A 12,270-nucleotide genomic window follows, 5' to 3' on the forward strand; every position below is an offset into this window, starting at 1 on the left:
AGAATTAATATAACAATTCTTGATTAACAAAAGCTCTTTGTCAGAAGTGGGATTTGAACCCACGACTCCATTCGGAGACCAGAAATCTCAACAACTGAGAAGGTTGACAATCCTTGAGTCTGGCGCCTTAGACCACTCGGCCATCCTGACACTTATGTTGAGCTCAGTCACATCACTGCCTATGGTTAAATAAATACAGAATTAATATAACAATTCTTGATTAACAAAAGCTCTTTGTCAGAAGTGGGATTTGAACCCTCGCCTCCATTCGGAGACCAGAAATCTCAACAACTGAGAAGGTTGACAATCCTTGAGTCTGGCGCCTTAGACCACTCGGCCATCCTGACACTTAAACAACTATGTTAACCTCAGTCACATCACTGTCTATTGATAAATACATACAGAATTAATATAACAATTCTTCCTTAAAAAAGCTCTTTGTCAGAAGTGGGATTTGAACCCACGCCTCCATTCGGAGACCAGAAATCTCAACAACTGAGAAGGTTGACAATCCTTGAGTCTGGCGCCTTAGACCACTCGGCCATCCTGACACTTATGTTGAGCTCAGTCACATCACTGCCTATGGTTAAATACATACAGAATTAATATAACTATTCTTGATTAACAAAAGCTCTTTGTCAGAAGTGGGATTTGAACCCACGCCTCCATTCGGAGACCAGAAATCTCAGCAACTGAGAAGGTTGACAATCCTTGAGTCTGGCGCCTTAGACCACTCAGCCATCCTGACACTTAAACAACTATGTTAACCTCAGTCACATCACTGTCTATTGATAAATACATACAGAATTAATATAACAATTCTTCCTTAATAAAAGCTCTTTATCAGAAGTGGGATTTGAACCCACGCCTCCATTCGGAGACCAGATATCTCAACAACTGAGAAGGTTAACATTCCTTAAGTCTGGCGCCTTAGACCACTCGGCCATCCTGACACTTATGTTAAGCTCAGTCACATCACTGTCTATGGTTAAATACATACAGAATTAATATATCAATTCTTCCTTACAAAAGCTCTTTGTCAGTAGTGGGATTTGAACCCACGCCTCCATTCGGAGAGCAGAAATCTCAACAACTGAGAAGGTTGACAATTCTTGAGTCTGGCGCCTTAGACCACTCGGCCAACCTGACACTTAAACAACTATGTTAACCTCAGTCACATCACTGTCTATTGATAAATACATACAGAATTAATATAACAATTCTTCCTTAATAAAAGCTCTTTATCAGAAGTGGGATTTGAACCCACGCCTCCATTCGGAGACCAGATATCTCAACAACTGAGAAGGTTAACATTCCTTAAGTCTGGCGCCTTAGACCACTCGGCCATCCTGACACTTAAACCACTATGTTAAGCTCAGTCACATCACCGTCTATTGATAAATACATACAGAATTAATATACCAATTCTTCCTTAATAAAAGCTCTTTGTCAGAAGTGGGATTTGAACCCACGCCTCCATTCGGAGACCAGAAATCTCAACAACTGAGAAGGTTAACATTCCTTAAGTCTGGCGCCTTAGACCACTCGGCCATCCTGACACTTAAACCACTATGTTAAGATCAGTCACATCACTGTCTATTGATAAATACATACAGAATTAATATACCAATTCTTCCTTAATAAAAGCTCTTTGTCAGAAATGGGATTTGAACCCTCGCCTCAATTCGGAGACCAGAAATCTCAACAACTGAGAAGGTTATCATTTCTTGAGTCTGGCGCCTTAGACCACTCGGCCATCCTGACACTTATGTTGAGCTCAGTCACATCACTGCCTATGGTTAAAAACATACAGAATTAATATAACAATTCTTGATTAACAAAAGCTCTTTGTCAGAAGTGGGATTTGAACCCACGACTCCATTCGGAGACCAGAAATCTCAACAACTGAGAAGGTTGACAATCCTTGAGTCTGGCGCCTTAGACCACTCGGCCATCCTGACACTTATGTTGAGCTCAGTCACATCACTGCCTATGGTTAAATAAATACAGAATTAATATAACAATTCTTGATTAACAAAAGCTCTTTGTCAGAAGTGGGATTTGAACCCTCGCCTCCATTCGGAGACCAGAAATCTCAACAACTGAGAAGGTTGACAATCCTTGAGTCTGGCGCCTTAGACCACTCGGCCATCCTGACACTTAAACAACTATGTTAACCTCAGTCACATCACTGTCTATTGATAAATACATACAGAATTAATATAACAATTCTTCCTTAAAAAAGCTCTTTGTCAGAAGTGGGATTTGAACCCACGCCTCCATTCGGAGACCAGAAATCTCAACAACTGAGAAGGTTGACAATCCTTGAGTCTGGCGCCTTAGACCACTCGGCCATCCTGACACTTATGTTGAGCTCAGTCACATCACTGCCTATGGTTAAATACATACAGAATTAATATAACTATTCTTGATTAACAAAAGCTCTTTGTCAGAAGTGGGATTTGAACCCACGCCTCCATTCGGAGACCAGAAATCTCAGCAACTGAGAAGGTTGACAATCCTTGAGTCTGGCGCCTTAGACCACTCAGCCATCCTGACACTTAAACAACTATGTTAACCTCAGTCACATCACTGTCTATTGATAAATACATACAGAATTAATATAACAATTCTTCCTTAATAAATGCTCTTTGTCAGAAGTGGGATTTGAACCCACGCCTCCATTCGGAGACCAGAAATCTCAACAACTGAGAAGGTTATCATTTCTTGAGTCTGGCGCCTTAGACCACTCGGCCATCCTGACACTTATGTTGAGCTCAGTCACATCACTGCCTATGGTTAAATACATACAGAATTAATATAACAATTCTTGATTAACAAAAGCTCTTTGTCAGAAGTGGGATTTGAACCCACGACTCCATTCGGAGACCAGAAATCTCAACAACTGAGAAGGTTGACAATCCTTGAGTCTGGCGCCTTAGACCACTCAGCCATCCTGACACTTATGATGAGCTCAGTCACATCACTGCCTATGGTTAAATAAATACAGAATTAATATAACAATTCTTGATTAACAAAAGCTCTTTGTCAGAAGTGGGATTTGAACCCACGCCTCCATTCGGAGACCAGAAATCTCAACAACTGAGAAGGTTGACAATCCTTGAGTCTGGCGCCTTAGACCACTCGGCCATCCTTACACTTAAACAACTATGTTAACCTCAGTCACATCACTGTCTATTGATAAATACATACAGAATTAATATAACAATTCTTCCTTAAAAAAGCTCTTTGTCAGAAGTGGGATTTGAACCCACGCCTCCATTCGGAGACCAGAAATCTCAACAACTGAGAAGGTTGACAATCCTTGAGTCTGGCGCCTTAGACCACTCGGCCATCCTGACACTTATGTTGAGCTCAGTCACATCACTGCCTATGGTTAAATACATACAGAATTAATATAACAATTCTTGATTAACAAAAGCTCTTTGTCAGAAGTGGGATTTGAACCCACGCCTCCATTCGGAGACCAGAAATCTCAGCAACTGAGAAGGTTGACAATCCTTGAGTCTGGCGCCTCAGACCACTCGGCCATCCTGACACTTAAACAACTATGTTAACCTCAGTCACATCACTGTCTATTGATAAATACATACAGAATTAATATAACAATTCTTCCTTAATAAAAGCTCTTTGTCAGAAGTGGGATTTGAACCCACGCCTCCATTCGGAGACCAGAAATCTCAACAACTGAGAAGGTTGACAATCCTTGAGTCTGGCGCCTTAGACCACTCAGCCATCCTGACACTTATGTTGAGCTCTGTCACATCACTGCCTATGGTTAAATACATACAGAATTAATATATCAATTCTTGATTAACAAAAGCTCTTTGTCAGAAGTGGGATTTGAACCCACGCCTCCATTCGGAGACCAGAAATCTCAGCAACTGAAAAGGTTGACAATCCTTGAGTCTGGCGCCTTAGACCACTCGGCCATCCTGACACTTAAACAACTATGTTAACCTCAGTCACATCACTGTCTATTGATAAATACATACAGAATTAATATAACAATTCTTCCTTAATAAAAGCTCTTTGTCAGAAGTGGGATTTGAACCCACGCCTCCATTCGGAGACCAGATATCTCAACAACTGAGAAGGTTAACATTCCTTAAGTCTGGCGCCTTAGACCACTCGGCCATCCTGACACTTAAACCACTATGTTAAGATCAGTCACATCACTGTCTATTGATAAATACATACAGAATTAATATATCAATTCTTGATTAACAAAAGCTCTTTGTCAGAAGTGGGATTTGAACCCACGCCTCCATTCGGAGACCAGAAATCTCAGCAACTGAAAAGGTTGACAATCCTTGAGTCTGGCGCCTTAGACCACTCGGCCATCCTGACACTTAAACAACTATGTTAACCTCAGTCACATCACTGTCTATTGATAAATACATACAGAATTAATATAACAATTCTTCCTTAATAAAAGCTCTTTGTCAGAAATGGGATTTGAACCCACGCCTCCATTCGGAGACCAGAAATCTCAACAACTGAGAAGGTTATCATTTCTTGAGTCTGGCGCCTTAGACCACTCGGCCATCCTGACACTTATGTTGAGCTCAGTCACATCACTGCCTATGGTTAAATACATACAGAATTAATATAACAATTCTTGATTAACAAAAGCTCTTTGTCAGAAGTGGGATTTGAACCCACGACTCCATTCGGAGACCAGAAATCTCAACAACTGAGAAGGTTGACAATCCTTGAGTCTGGCGCCTTAGACCACTCGGCCATCCTGACACTTATGTTGAGCTCAGTCACATCACTGCCTATGGTTAAATAAATACAGAATTAATATAACAATTCTTCCTTAATAAAAGCTCTTTGTCAGAAGTGGGATTTGAACCCACGCCTCCATTCGGAGACCAGAAATCTCAACAACTGAGAAGGTTGACAACCCTTGAGTCTGGCGCCTTAGACCACTCGGCCATCCTGACACTTATACTAAGCTCAGTCACATCACTGCCTATGGTTAAATACATACAGAATTAAAATAACAATTCTTCCTTAAAAAAGCTCTTTGTCCGAAGTGGGATTTGAACCCACGCCTCCATTCGGAGAGCAGAAATCTCAACAACTGAGAAGGTTGACAATTCTTGAGTCTGGCGCCTTAGACCACTCAGCCATCCTGACACTTATGTTAAGCTCAGTCACATCACTGTCTATTGATCAATACATACAGAATTAATATAACAATTCTTCCTTAATAAAAGCTCTTTGTCAGAAGTGTGATTTGAACCCACGCCTCCATTCGGAGACCAGAAATCTCAACAACTGAGAAGGTTGACAATTCTTGAGTCTGGCGCCTTAGACCACTCGGCCATCCTGACACTTATGTTAAGCTCAGTCACATCACTGTCTATGGTTAAATACATACAGAATTAATATATCAATTCTTCCTTACAAAAGCTCTTTGTCAGTAGTGGGATTTGAACCCACGCCTCCATTCGGAGAGCAGAAATCTCAACAACTGAGAAGGTTGACAATTCTTGAGTCTGGCGCCTTAGACCACTCGGCCAACCTGACACTTAAACAACTATGTTAACCTCAGTCACATCACTGTCTATTGATAAATACATACAGAATTAATATAACAATTCTTCCTTAATAAAAGCTCTTTATCAGAAGTGGGATTTGAACCCACGCCTCCATTCGGAGACCAGATATCTCAACAACTGAGTAGATTAACATTCCTTAAGTCTGGCGCCTTAGACCACTCGGCCATCCTGACACTTAAACCACTATGTTAAGCTCAGTCACATCACCGTCTATTGATAAATACATACAGAATTAATATACCAATTCTTCCTTAATAAAAGCTCTTTGTCAGAAGTGGGATTTGAACCCACGCCTCCATTCGGAGACCAGAAATCTCAACAACTGAGAAGGTTAACATTCCTTAAGTCTGGCGCCTTAGACCACTCGGCCATCCTGACACTTAAACCACTATGTTAAGATCAGTCACATCACTGTCTATTGATAAATACATACAGAATTAATATACCAATTCTTCCTTAATAAAAGCTCTTTGTCAGAAATGGGATTTGAACCCTCGCCTCCATTCGGAGACCAGAAATCTCAACAACTGAGAAGGTTATCATTTCTTGAGTCTGGCGCCTTAGACCACTCGGCCATCCTGACACTTATGTTGAGCTCAGTCACATCACTGCCTATGGTTAAATACATACGGAATTAAAATAACAATTCTTCCTTAAAAAAGCTCTTTGTCCGAAGTGGGATTTGAACCCACGCCTCCATTCGGAGAGCAGAAATCTCAACAACTGAGAAGGTTGACAATTCTTGAGTCTGGCGCCTTAGACCACTCAGCCATCCTGACACTTATGTTAAGCTCAGTCACATCACTGTCTATTGATCAATACATACAGAATTAATATAACAATTCTTCCTTAATAAAAGCTCTTTGTCAGAAGTGTGATTTGAACCCACGCCTCCATTCGGAGACCAGAAATCTCAACAACTGAGAAGGTTGACAATTCTTGAGTCTGGCGCCTTAGACCACTCGGCCATCCTGACACTTATGTTAAGCTCAGTCACATCACTGTCTATGGTTAAATACATACAGAATTAATATATCAATTCTTCCTTACAAAAGCTCTTTGTCAGTAGTGGGATTTGAACCCACGCCTCCATTCGGAGAGCAGAAATCTCAACAACTGAGAAGGTTGACAATTCTTGAGTCTGGCGCCTTAGACCACTCGGCCAACCTGACACTTAAACAACTATGTTAACCTCAGTCACATCACTGTCTATTGATAAATACATACAGAATTAATATAACAATTCTTCCTTAATAAAAGCTCTTTATCAGAAGTGGGATTTGAACCCACGCCTCCATTCGGAGACCAGATATCTCAACAACTGAGAAGGTTAACATTCCTTAAGTCTGGCGCCTTAGACCACTCGGCCATCCTGACACTTAAACCACTATGTTAAGCTCAGTCACATCACCGTCTATTGATAAATACATACAGAATTAATATACCAATTCTTCCTTAATAAAAGCTCTTTGTCAGAAGTGGGATTTGAACCCACGCCTCCATTCGGAGACCAGAAATCTCAACAACTGAGAAGGTTAACATTCCTTAAGTCTGGCGCCTTAGACCACTCGGCCATCCTGACACTTAAACCACTATGTTAAGATCAGTCACATCACTGTCTATTGATAAATACATACAGAATTAATATACCAATTCTTCCTTAATAAAAGCTCTTTGTCAGAAATGGGATTTGAACCCTCGCCTCCATTCGGAGACCAGAAATCTCAACAACTGAGAAGGTTATCATTTCTTGAGTCTGGCGCCTTAGACCACTCGGCCATCCTGACACTTATGTTGACCTCAGTCACATCACTGCCTATGGTTAAATACATACAGAATTAATATAACAATTCTTGATTAACAAAAGCTCTTTGTCAGAAGTGGGATTTGAACCCACGACTCCATTCGGAGACCAGAAATCTCAACAACTGAGAAGGTTGACAATCCTTGAGTCTGGCGCCTTAGACCACTCGGCCATCCTGACACTTATGTTGAGCTCAGTCACATCACTGCCTATGGTTAAATAAATACAGAATTAATATAACAATTCTTGATTAACAAAAGCTCTTTGTCAGAAGTGGGATTTGAACCCTCGCCTCCATTCGGAGACCAGAAATCTCAACAACTGAGAAGGTTGACAATCCTTGAGTCTGGCGCCTTAGACCACTCGGCCATCCTGACACTTAAACAACTATGTTAACCTCAGTCACATCACTGTCTATTGATAAATACATACAGAATTAATATAACAATTCTTCCTTAAAAAAGCTCTTTGTCAGAAGTGGGATTTGAACCCACGCCTCCATTCGGAGAACAGAAATCTCAACAACTGAGAAGGTTGACAATCCTTGAGTCTGGCGCCTTAGACCACTCGGCCATCCTGACACTTATGTTGAGCTCAGTCACATCACTGCCTATGGTTAAATACATACAGAATTAATATAACTATTCTTGATTAACAAAAGCTCTTTGTCAGAAGTGGGATTTGAACCCACGCCTCCATTCGGAGACCAGAAATCTCAGCAACTGAGAAGGTTGACAATCCTTGAGTCTGGCGCCTTAGACCACTCAGCCATCCTGACACTTAAACAACTATGTTAACCTCAGTCACATCACTGTCTATTGATAAATACATACAGAATTAATATAACAATTCTTCCTTAATAAATGCTCTTTGTCAGAAGTGGGATTTGAACCCACGCCTCCATTCGGAGACCAGAAATCTCAACAACTGAGAAGGTTATCATTTCTTGAGTCTGGCGCCTTAGACCACTCGGCCATCCTGACACTTATGTTGAGCTCAGTCACATCACTGCCTATGGTTAAATACATACAGAATTAATATAACAATTCTTGATTAACAAAAGCTCTTTGTCAGAAGTGGGATTTGAACCCACGACTCCATTCGGAGACCAGAAATCTCAACAACTGAGAAGGTTGACAATCCTTGAGTCTGGCGCCTTAGACCACTCAGCCATCCTGACACTTATGATGAGCTCAGTCACATCACTGCCTATGGTTAAATAAATACAGAATTAATATAACAATTCTTGATTAACAAAAGCTCTTTGTCAGAAGTGGGATTTGAACCCACGCCTCCATTCGGAGACCAGAAATCTCAACAACTGAGAAGGTTGACAATCCTTGAGTCTGGCGCCTTAGACCACTCGGCCATCCTTACACTTAAACAACTATGTTAACCTCAGTCACATCACTGTCTATTGATAAATACATACAGAATTAATATAACAATTCTTCCTTAAAAAAGCTCTTTGTCAGAAGTGGGATTTGAACCCACGCCTCCATTCGGAGACCAGAAATCTCAACAACTGAGAAGGTTGACAATCCTTGAGTCTGGCGCCTTAGACCACTCGGCCATCCTGACACTTATGTTGAGCTCAGTCACATCACTGCCTATGGTTAAATACATACAGAATTAATATAACAATTCTTGATTAACAAAAGCTCTTTGTCAGAAGTGGGATTTGAACCCACGCCTCCATTCGGAGACCAGAAATCTCAGCAACTGAGAAGGTTGACAATCCTTGAGTCTGGCGCCTCAGACCACTCGGCCATCCTGACACTTAAACAACTATGTTAACCTCAGTCACATCACTGTCTATTGATAAATACATACAGAATTAATATAACAATTCTTCCTTAATAAAAGCTCTTTGTCAGAAGTGGGATTTGAACCCACGCCTCCATTCGGAGACCAGAAATCTCAACAACTGAGAAGGTTGACAATCCTTGAGTCTGGCGCCTTAGACCACTCAGCCATCCTGACACTTATGTTGAGCTCTGTCACATCACTGCCTATGGTTAAATACATACAGAATTAATATAACAATTCTTGATTAACAAAAGCTCTTTGTCAGAAGTGGGATTTGAACCCACGCCTCCATTCGGAGACCAGAAATCTCAGCAACTGAAAAGGTTGACAATCCTTGAGTCTGGCGCCTTAGACCACTCGGCCATCCTGACACTTAAACAACTATGTTAACCTCAGTCACATCACTGTCTATTGATAAATACATACAGAATTAATATAACAATTCTTCCTTAATAAAAGCTCTTTGTCAGAAGTGGGATTTGAACCCACGCCTCCATTCGGAGACCAGATATCTCAACAACTGAGAAGGTTAACATTCCTTAAGTCTGGCGCCTTAGACCACTCGGCCATCCTGACACTTAAACCACTATGTTAAGATCAGTCACATCACTGTCTATTGATAAATACATACAGAATTAATATACCAATTCTTCCTTAATAAAAGCTCTTTGTCAGAAATGGGATTTGAACCCACGCCTCCATTCGGAGACCAGAAATCTCAACAACTGAGAAGGTTATCATTTCTTGAGTCTGGCGCCTTAGACCACTCGGCCATCCTGACACTTATGTTGAGCTCAGTCACATCACTGCCTATGGTTAAATACATACAGAATTAATATAACAATTCTTGATTAACAAAAGCTCTTTGTCAGAAGTGGGATTTGAACCCACGACTCCATTTGGAGACCAGAAATCTCAACAACTGAGAAGGTTGACAATCCTTGAGTCTGGCGCCTTAGACCACTCGGCCATCCTGACACTTATGTTGAGCTCAGTCACATCACTGCCTATGGTTAAATAAATACAGAATTAATATAACAATTCTTGATTAACAAAAGCTCTTTGTCAGAAGTGGGATTTGAACCCTCGCCTCCATTCGGAGACCAGAAATCTCAACAACTGAGAAGGTTGACAATCCTTGAGTCTGGCGCCTTAGACCACTCGGCCATCCTTACACTTAAACAACTATGTTAACCTCAGTCACATCACTGTCTATTGATAAATACATACAGAATTAATATAACAATTCTTCCTTAAAAAAGCTCTTTGTCAGAAGTGGGATTTGAACCCACGCCTCCATTCGGAGACCAGAAATCTCAACAACTGAGAAGGTTGACAATCCTTGAGTCTGGCGCCTTAGACCACTCGGCCATCCTGACACTTATGTTGAGCTCAGTCACATCACTGCCTATGGTTAAATACATACAGAATTAATACAACAATTCTTGATTAACAAAAGCTCTTTGTCAGAAGTGGGATTTGAACCCACGCCTCCATTCGGAAACCAGAAATCTCAGCAACTGAGAAGGTTGACAATACTTGAGTCTGGCGCCTTAGACCACTCGGCCATCCTGACACTTAAACAACTATGTTAACCTCAGTCACATCACTGTCTATTGATAAATACATACAGAATTAATATAACAATTCTTCCTTAATAAAAGCTCTTTGTCAGAAGTGGGATTTGAACCCACGCCTCCATTCGGAGACCAGAAATCTCAACAACTGAGAAGGTTGACAATCCTTGAGTCTGGCGCCTTAGACCACTCGGCCATCCTGACACTTATGTTGAGCTCCGTCACATCACTGCCTATGGTTAAATACATACAGAATTAATATAACAATTCTTGATTAACAAAAGCTCTTTGTCAGAAGTGGGATTTGAACCCACGCCTCCATTCGGAGACCAGAAATCTCAGCAACTGAAAAGGTTGACAATCCTTGAGTCTGGCGCCTTAGACCACTCGGCCATCCTGACACTTAAACAACTATGTTAACCTCAGTCACATCACTGTCTATTGATAAATACATACAGAATTAATATAACAATTCTTCCTTAAAAAAGCTCTTTGTCAGAAGTGGGATTTGAACCCACGCCTCCATTCGGAGACCAGATATCTCAACAACTGAGAAGGTTAACATTCCTTAAGTCTGGCGCCTTAGACCACTCGGCCATCCTGACACTTAAACTGCTATGTTAAGCTCAGTCACATCACCGTCTATTGATAAATACATACAGAATTATTATACCAATTCTTCCTTAATAAAAGCTCTTTGTCAGAAGTGGGATTTGAACCCACGCCTCCATTCGGAGACCAGAAATCTCAACAACTGAGAAGGTTATCATTTCTTGAGTCTGGCGCCTTAGACCACTCGGCCAACCTGACACTTATGTTGAGCTCAGTCACATCACTGCCTATGGTTAAATACATACAGAATTAATATAACAATTCTTGATTAACAAAAGCTCTTTGTCAGAAGTGGGATTTGAACCCACGACTCCATTCGGAGACCAGAAATCTCAACAACTGAGAAGGTTGACAATCCTTGAGTCTGGCGCCTTAGACCACTCGGCCATCCTGACACTTATGTTGAGCTCAGTCACATCACTGCCTATGGTTAAATAAATAGAGAATTAATACAACAATTCTTGATTAACAAAAGCTCTTTGTCAGAAGTGGGATTTGAACCCTCGCCTCCATTCGGAGACCAGAAATCTCAACAACTGAGAAGGTTGACAATCCTTGAGTCTGGCGCCTTAGACCACTCGGCCATCCTGACACTTAAACAACTATGTTAACCTCAGTTACATCACTGTCTATTGATAAATACATACAGAATTAATATAACAATTCTTCCTTAAAAAAGCTCTTTGTCAGAAGTGGGATTTGATCCCACGCCTCCATTCGGAGACCAGAAATCTCAACAACTGAGAAGGTTGACAATCCTTGAGTCTGGCGCCTTAGACCACTCGGCCATCCTGACACTTATGTTGAGCTCAGTCACATCACTGCCTATGGTTAAATACATACAGAATTAATATAACAATTCTTGATTAACAAAAGC

At 41.0% G+C, this 12,270-nt stretch overlaps 1 protein-coding gene and 55 non-coding genes across 56 annotated transcripts in view; all 56 read right to left on the reverse strand.

Annotated features, from left to right (window-relative positions):
- The window catches only part of opn8c (opsin 8, group member c), a 112,351-nt gene that overhangs the window by 65,801 nt on the left and 34,280 nt on the right, over positions 1 to 12,270 (reverse strand).
- trnal-caa (transfer RNA leucine (anticodon CAA)) lies at positions 39 to 150 on the reverse strand. Its single transcript has 2 exons — positions 113 to 150; positions 39 to 84 (listed from the first exon to the last, which is right to left on the reverse strand). It is a non-coding gene; the product is annotated as a tRNA-Leu (tRNA).
- trnal-caa (transfer RNA leucine (anticodon CAA)) lies at positions 236 to 347 on the reverse strand. Its single transcript has 2 exons — positions 310 to 347; positions 236 to 281 (listed from the first exon to the last, which is right to left on the reverse strand). It is a non-coding gene; the product is annotated as a tRNA-Leu (tRNA).
- On the reverse strand, positions 440 to 551 carry trnal-caa (transfer RNA leucine (anticodon CAA)). Its single transcript has 2 exons — positions 514 to 551; positions 440 to 485 (listed from the first exon to the last, which is right to left on the reverse strand). It is a non-coding gene; the product is annotated as a tRNA-Leu (tRNA).
- trnal-caa (transfer RNA leucine (anticodon CAA)) lies at positions 637 to 748 on the reverse strand. The gene is made up of 2 exons: positions 711 to 748; positions 637 to 682 (listed from the first exon to the last, which is right to left on the reverse strand). It is a non-coding gene; the product is annotated as a tRNA-Leu (tRNA).
- trnal-caa (transfer RNA leucine (anticodon CAA)) lies at positions 842 to 953 on the reverse strand. The gene is made up of 2 exons: positions 916 to 953; positions 842 to 887 (listed from the first exon to the last, which is right to left on the reverse strand). It is a non-coding gene; the product is annotated as a tRNA-Leu (tRNA).
- On the reverse strand, positions 1,243 to 1,354 carry trnal-caa (transfer RNA leucine (anticodon CAA)). Its single transcript has 2 exons — positions 1,317 to 1,354; positions 1,243 to 1,288 (listed from the first exon to the last, which is right to left on the reverse strand). It is a non-coding gene; the product is annotated as a tRNA-Leu (tRNA).
- trnal-caa (transfer RNA leucine (anticodon CAA)) lies at positions 1,448 to 1,559 on the reverse strand. The gene is made up of 2 exons: positions 1,522 to 1,559; positions 1,448 to 1,493 (listed from the first exon to the last, which is right to left on the reverse strand). It is a non-coding gene; the product is annotated as a tRNA-Leu (tRNA).
- Positions 1,850 to 1,961, reverse strand: trnal-caa (transfer RNA leucine (anticodon CAA)). Its single transcript has 2 exons — positions 1,924 to 1,961; positions 1,850 to 1,895 (listed from the first exon to the last, which is right to left on the reverse strand). It is a non-coding gene; the product is annotated as a tRNA-Leu (tRNA).
- Positions 2,047 to 2,158, reverse strand: trnal-caa (transfer RNA leucine (anticodon CAA)). Its single transcript has 2 exons — positions 2,121 to 2,158; positions 2,047 to 2,092 (listed from the first exon to the last, which is right to left on the reverse strand). It is a non-coding gene; the product is annotated as a tRNA-Leu (tRNA).
- On the reverse strand, positions 2,251 to 2,362 carry trnal-caa (transfer RNA leucine (anticodon CAA)). The gene is made up of 2 exons: positions 2,325 to 2,362; positions 2,251 to 2,296 (listed from the first exon to the last, which is right to left on the reverse strand). It is a non-coding gene; the product is annotated as a tRNA-Leu (tRNA).
- On the reverse strand, positions 2,448 to 2,559 carry trnal-caa (transfer RNA leucine (anticodon CAA)). The gene is made up of 2 exons: positions 2,522 to 2,559; positions 2,448 to 2,493 (listed from the first exon to the last, which is right to left on the reverse strand). It is a non-coding gene; the product is annotated as a tRNA-Leu (tRNA).
- trnal-caa (transfer RNA leucine (anticodon CAA)) lies at positions 2,653 to 2,764 on the reverse strand. The gene is made up of 2 exons: positions 2,727 to 2,764; positions 2,653 to 2,698 (listed from the first exon to the last, which is right to left on the reverse strand). It is a non-coding gene; the product is annotated as a tRNA-Leu (tRNA).
- Positions 2,850 to 2,961, reverse strand: trnal-caa (transfer RNA leucine (anticodon CAA)). Its single transcript has 2 exons — positions 2,924 to 2,961; positions 2,850 to 2,895 (listed from the first exon to the last, which is right to left on the reverse strand). It is a non-coding gene; the product is annotated as a tRNA-Leu (tRNA).
- trnal-caa (transfer RNA leucine (anticodon CAA)) lies at positions 3,047 to 3,158 on the reverse strand. The gene is made up of 2 exons: positions 3,121 to 3,158; positions 3,047 to 3,092 (listed from the first exon to the last, which is right to left on the reverse strand). It is a non-coding gene; the product is annotated as a tRNA-Leu (tRNA).
- On the reverse strand, positions 3,251 to 3,362 carry trnal-caa (transfer RNA leucine (anticodon CAA)). Its single transcript has 2 exons — positions 3,325 to 3,362; positions 3,251 to 3,296 (listed from the first exon to the last, which is right to left on the reverse strand). It is a non-coding gene; the product is annotated as a tRNA-Leu (tRNA).
- On the reverse strand, positions 3,448 to 3,559 carry trnal-uaa (transfer RNA leucine (anticodon UAA)). Its single transcript has 2 exons — positions 3,522 to 3,559; positions 3,448 to 3,493 (listed from the first exon to the last, which is right to left on the reverse strand). It is a non-coding gene; the product is annotated as a tRNA-Leu (tRNA).
- On the reverse strand, positions 3,653 to 3,764 carry trnal-caa (transfer RNA leucine (anticodon CAA)). Its single transcript has 2 exons — positions 3,727 to 3,764; positions 3,653 to 3,698 (listed from the first exon to the last, which is right to left on the reverse strand). It is a non-coding gene; the product is annotated as a tRNA-Leu (tRNA).
- Positions 3,850 to 3,961, reverse strand: trnal-caa (transfer RNA leucine (anticodon CAA)). The gene is made up of 2 exons: positions 3,924 to 3,961; positions 3,850 to 3,895 (listed from the first exon to the last, which is right to left on the reverse strand). It is a non-coding gene; the product is annotated as a tRNA-Leu (tRNA).
- trnal-caa (transfer RNA leucine (anticodon CAA)) lies at positions 4,055 to 4,166 on the reverse strand. Its single transcript has 2 exons — positions 4,129 to 4,166; positions 4,055 to 4,100 (listed from the first exon to the last, which is right to left on the reverse strand). It is a non-coding gene; the product is annotated as a tRNA-Leu (tRNA).
- trnal-caa (transfer RNA leucine (anticodon CAA)) lies at positions 4,260 to 4,371 on the reverse strand. The gene is made up of 2 exons: positions 4,334 to 4,371; positions 4,260 to 4,305 (listed from the first exon to the last, which is right to left on the reverse strand). It is a non-coding gene; the product is annotated as a tRNA-Leu (tRNA).
- On the reverse strand, positions 4,465 to 4,576 carry trnal-caa (transfer RNA leucine (anticodon CAA)). Its single transcript has 2 exons — positions 4,539 to 4,576; positions 4,465 to 4,510 (listed from the first exon to the last, which is right to left on the reverse strand). It is a non-coding gene; the product is annotated as a tRNA-Leu (tRNA).
- Positions 4,662 to 4,773, reverse strand: trnal-caa (transfer RNA leucine (anticodon CAA)). Its single transcript has 2 exons — positions 4,736 to 4,773; positions 4,662 to 4,707 (listed from the first exon to the last, which is right to left on the reverse strand). It is a non-coding gene; the product is annotated as a tRNA-Leu (tRNA).
- On the reverse strand, positions 4,859 to 4,970 carry trnal-caa (transfer RNA leucine (anticodon CAA)). Its single transcript has 2 exons — positions 4,933 to 4,970; positions 4,859 to 4,904 (listed from the first exon to the last, which is right to left on the reverse strand). It is a non-coding gene; the product is annotated as a tRNA-Leu (tRNA).
- Positions 5,252 to 5,363, reverse strand: trnal-caa (transfer RNA leucine (anticodon CAA)). The gene is made up of 2 exons: positions 5,326 to 5,363; positions 5,252 to 5,297 (listed from the first exon to the last, which is right to left on the reverse strand). It is a non-coding gene; the product is annotated as a tRNA-Leu (tRNA).
- On the reverse strand, positions 5,653 to 5,764 carry trnal-caa (transfer RNA leucine (anticodon CAA)). Its single transcript has 2 exons — positions 5,727 to 5,764; positions 5,653 to 5,698 (listed from the first exon to the last, which is right to left on the reverse strand). It is a non-coding gene; the product is annotated as a tRNA-Leu (tRNA).
- trnal-caa (transfer RNA leucine (anticodon CAA)) lies at positions 5,858 to 5,969 on the reverse strand. Its single transcript has 2 exons — positions 5,932 to 5,969; positions 5,858 to 5,903 (listed from the first exon to the last, which is right to left on the reverse strand). It is a non-coding gene; the product is annotated as a tRNA-Leu (tRNA).
- trnal-caa (transfer RNA leucine (anticodon CAA)) lies at positions 6,063 to 6,174 on the reverse strand. Its single transcript has 2 exons — positions 6,137 to 6,174; positions 6,063 to 6,108 (listed from the first exon to the last, which is right to left on the reverse strand). It is a non-coding gene; the product is annotated as a tRNA-Leu (tRNA).
- trnal-caa (transfer RNA leucine (anticodon CAA)) lies at positions 6,456 to 6,567 on the reverse strand. Its single transcript has 2 exons — positions 6,530 to 6,567; positions 6,456 to 6,501 (listed from the first exon to the last, which is right to left on the reverse strand). It is a non-coding gene; the product is annotated as a tRNA-Leu (tRNA).
- On the reverse strand, positions 6,857 to 6,968 carry trnal-caa (transfer RNA leucine (anticodon CAA)). Its single transcript has 2 exons — positions 6,931 to 6,968; positions 6,857 to 6,902 (listed from the first exon to the last, which is right to left on the reverse strand). It is a non-coding gene; the product is annotated as a tRNA-Leu (tRNA).
- trnal-caa (transfer RNA leucine (anticodon CAA)) lies at positions 7,062 to 7,173 on the reverse strand. Its single transcript has 2 exons — positions 7,136 to 7,173; positions 7,062 to 7,107 (listed from the first exon to the last, which is right to left on the reverse strand). It is a non-coding gene; the product is annotated as a tRNA-Leu (tRNA).
- On the reverse strand, positions 7,267 to 7,378 carry trnal-caa (transfer RNA leucine (anticodon CAA)). The gene is made up of 2 exons: positions 7,341 to 7,378; positions 7,267 to 7,312 (listed from the first exon to the last, which is right to left on the reverse strand). It is a non-coding gene; the product is annotated as a tRNA-Leu (tRNA).
- trnal-caa (transfer RNA leucine (anticodon CAA)) lies at positions 7,464 to 7,575 on the reverse strand. The gene is made up of 2 exons: positions 7,538 to 7,575; positions 7,464 to 7,509 (listed from the first exon to the last, which is right to left on the reverse strand). It is a non-coding gene; the product is annotated as a tRNA-Leu (tRNA).
- On the reverse strand, positions 7,661 to 7,772 carry trnal-caa (transfer RNA leucine (anticodon CAA)). The gene is made up of 2 exons: positions 7,735 to 7,772; positions 7,661 to 7,706 (listed from the first exon to the last, which is right to left on the reverse strand). It is a non-coding gene; the product is annotated as a tRNA-Leu (tRNA).
- trnal-caa (transfer RNA leucine (anticodon CAA)) lies at positions 7,865 to 7,976 on the reverse strand. The gene is made up of 2 exons: positions 7,939 to 7,976; positions 7,865 to 7,910 (listed from the first exon to the last, which is right to left on the reverse strand). It is a non-coding gene; the product is annotated as a tRNA-Leu (tRNA).
- trnal-caa (transfer RNA leucine (anticodon CAA)) lies at positions 8,062 to 8,173 on the reverse strand. The gene is made up of 2 exons: positions 8,136 to 8,173; positions 8,062 to 8,107 (listed from the first exon to the last, which is right to left on the reverse strand). It is a non-coding gene; the product is annotated as a tRNA-Leu (tRNA).
- trnal-caa (transfer RNA leucine (anticodon CAA)) lies at positions 8,267 to 8,378 on the reverse strand. The gene is made up of 2 exons: positions 8,341 to 8,378; positions 8,267 to 8,312 (listed from the first exon to the last, which is right to left on the reverse strand). It is a non-coding gene; the product is annotated as a tRNA-Leu (tRNA).
- Positions 8,464 to 8,575, reverse strand: trnal-caa (transfer RNA leucine (anticodon CAA)). The gene is made up of 2 exons: positions 8,538 to 8,575; positions 8,464 to 8,509 (listed from the first exon to the last, which is right to left on the reverse strand). It is a non-coding gene; the product is annotated as a tRNA-Leu (tRNA).
- trnal-caa (transfer RNA leucine (anticodon CAA)) lies at positions 8,661 to 8,772 on the reverse strand. The gene is made up of 2 exons: positions 8,735 to 8,772; positions 8,661 to 8,706 (listed from the first exon to the last, which is right to left on the reverse strand). It is a non-coding gene; the product is annotated as a tRNA-Leu (tRNA).
- On the reverse strand, positions 8,865 to 8,976 carry trnal-caa (transfer RNA leucine (anticodon CAA)). Its single transcript has 2 exons — positions 8,939 to 8,976; positions 8,865 to 8,910 (listed from the first exon to the last, which is right to left on the reverse strand). It is a non-coding gene; the product is annotated as a tRNA-Leu (tRNA).
- trnal-caa (transfer RNA leucine (anticodon CAA)) lies at positions 9,062 to 9,173 on the reverse strand. The gene is made up of 2 exons: positions 9,136 to 9,173; positions 9,062 to 9,107 (listed from the first exon to the last, which is right to left on the reverse strand). It is a non-coding gene; the product is annotated as a tRNA-Leu (tRNA).
- trnal-caa (transfer RNA leucine (anticodon CAA)) lies at positions 9,267 to 9,378 on the reverse strand. Its single transcript has 2 exons — positions 9,341 to 9,378; positions 9,267 to 9,312 (listed from the first exon to the last, which is right to left on the reverse strand). It is a non-coding gene; the product is annotated as a tRNA-Leu (tRNA).
- trnal-caa (transfer RNA leucine (anticodon CAA)) lies at positions 9,464 to 9,575 on the reverse strand. Its single transcript has 2 exons — positions 9,538 to 9,575; positions 9,464 to 9,509 (listed from the first exon to the last, which is right to left on the reverse strand). It is a non-coding gene; the product is annotated as a tRNA-Leu (tRNA).
- On the reverse strand, positions 9,669 to 9,780 carry trnal-caa (transfer RNA leucine (anticodon CAA)). Its single transcript has 2 exons — positions 9,743 to 9,780; positions 9,669 to 9,714 (listed from the first exon to the last, which is right to left on the reverse strand). It is a non-coding gene; the product is annotated as a tRNA-Leu (tRNA).
- On the reverse strand, positions 9,874 to 9,985 carry trnal-caa (transfer RNA leucine (anticodon CAA)). The gene is made up of 2 exons: positions 9,948 to 9,985; positions 9,874 to 9,919 (listed from the first exon to the last, which is right to left on the reverse strand). It is a non-coding gene; the product is annotated as a tRNA-Leu (tRNA).
- Positions 10,071 to 10,182, reverse strand: trnal-caa (transfer RNA leucine (anticodon CAA)). Its single transcript has 2 exons — positions 10,145 to 10,182; positions 10,071 to 10,116 (listed from the first exon to the last, which is right to left on the reverse strand). It is a non-coding gene; the product is annotated as a tRNA-Leu (tRNA).
- Positions 10,268 to 10,379, reverse strand: trnal-caa (transfer RNA leucine (anticodon CAA)). Its single transcript has 2 exons — positions 10,342 to 10,379; positions 10,268 to 10,313 (listed from the first exon to the last, which is right to left on the reverse strand). It is a non-coding gene; the product is annotated as a tRNA-Leu (tRNA).
- Positions 10,472 to 10,583, reverse strand: trnal-caa (transfer RNA leucine (anticodon CAA)). Its single transcript has 2 exons — positions 10,546 to 10,583; positions 10,472 to 10,517 (listed from the first exon to the last, which is right to left on the reverse strand). It is a non-coding gene; the product is annotated as a tRNA-Leu (tRNA).
- trnal-caa (transfer RNA leucine (anticodon CAA)) lies at positions 10,669 to 10,780 on the reverse strand. The gene is made up of 2 exons: positions 10,743 to 10,780; positions 10,669 to 10,714 (listed from the first exon to the last, which is right to left on the reverse strand). It is a non-coding gene; the product is annotated as a tRNA-Leu (tRNA).
- On the reverse strand, positions 10,874 to 10,985 carry trnal-caa (transfer RNA leucine (anticodon CAA)). Its single transcript has 2 exons — positions 10,948 to 10,985; positions 10,874 to 10,919 (listed from the first exon to the last, which is right to left on the reverse strand). It is a non-coding gene; the product is annotated as a tRNA-Leu (tRNA).
- On the reverse strand, positions 11,071 to 11,182 carry trnal-caa (transfer RNA leucine (anticodon CAA)). Its single transcript has 2 exons — positions 11,145 to 11,182; positions 11,071 to 11,116 (listed from the first exon to the last, which is right to left on the reverse strand). It is a non-coding gene; the product is annotated as a tRNA-Leu (tRNA).
- On the reverse strand, positions 11,275 to 11,386 carry trnal-caa (transfer RNA leucine (anticodon CAA)). Its single transcript has 2 exons — positions 11,349 to 11,386; positions 11,275 to 11,320 (listed from the first exon to the last, which is right to left on the reverse strand). It is a non-coding gene; the product is annotated as a tRNA-Leu (tRNA).
- trnal-caa (transfer RNA leucine (anticodon CAA)) lies at positions 11,480 to 11,591 on the reverse strand. The gene is made up of 2 exons: positions 11,554 to 11,591; positions 11,480 to 11,525 (listed from the first exon to the last, which is right to left on the reverse strand). It is a non-coding gene; the product is annotated as a tRNA-Leu (tRNA).
- trnal-caa (transfer RNA leucine (anticodon CAA)) lies at positions 11,677 to 11,788 on the reverse strand. Its single transcript has 2 exons — positions 11,751 to 11,788; positions 11,677 to 11,722 (listed from the first exon to the last, which is right to left on the reverse strand). It is a non-coding gene; the product is annotated as a tRNA-Leu (tRNA).
- On the reverse strand, positions 11,874 to 11,985 carry trnal-caa (transfer RNA leucine (anticodon CAA)). The gene is made up of 2 exons: positions 11,948 to 11,985; positions 11,874 to 11,919 (listed from the first exon to the last, which is right to left on the reverse strand). It is a non-coding gene; the product is annotated as a tRNA-Leu (tRNA).
- Positions 12,078 to 12,189, reverse strand: trnal-caa (transfer RNA leucine (anticodon CAA)). Its single transcript has 2 exons — positions 12,152 to 12,189; positions 12,078 to 12,123 (listed from the first exon to the last, which is right to left on the reverse strand). It is a non-coding gene; the product is annotated as a tRNA-Leu (tRNA).

This window comes from Pimephales promelas, chromosome 13 (assembly GCF_988280905.1).
Source record: "Pimephales promelas chromosome 13, fPimPro1.hap1.1, whole genome shotgun sequence".
Classification (NCBI taxonomy): domain Eukaryota; kingdom Metazoa; phylum Chordata; class Actinopteri; order Cypriniformes; family Leuciscidae; genus Pimephales; species Pimephales promelas.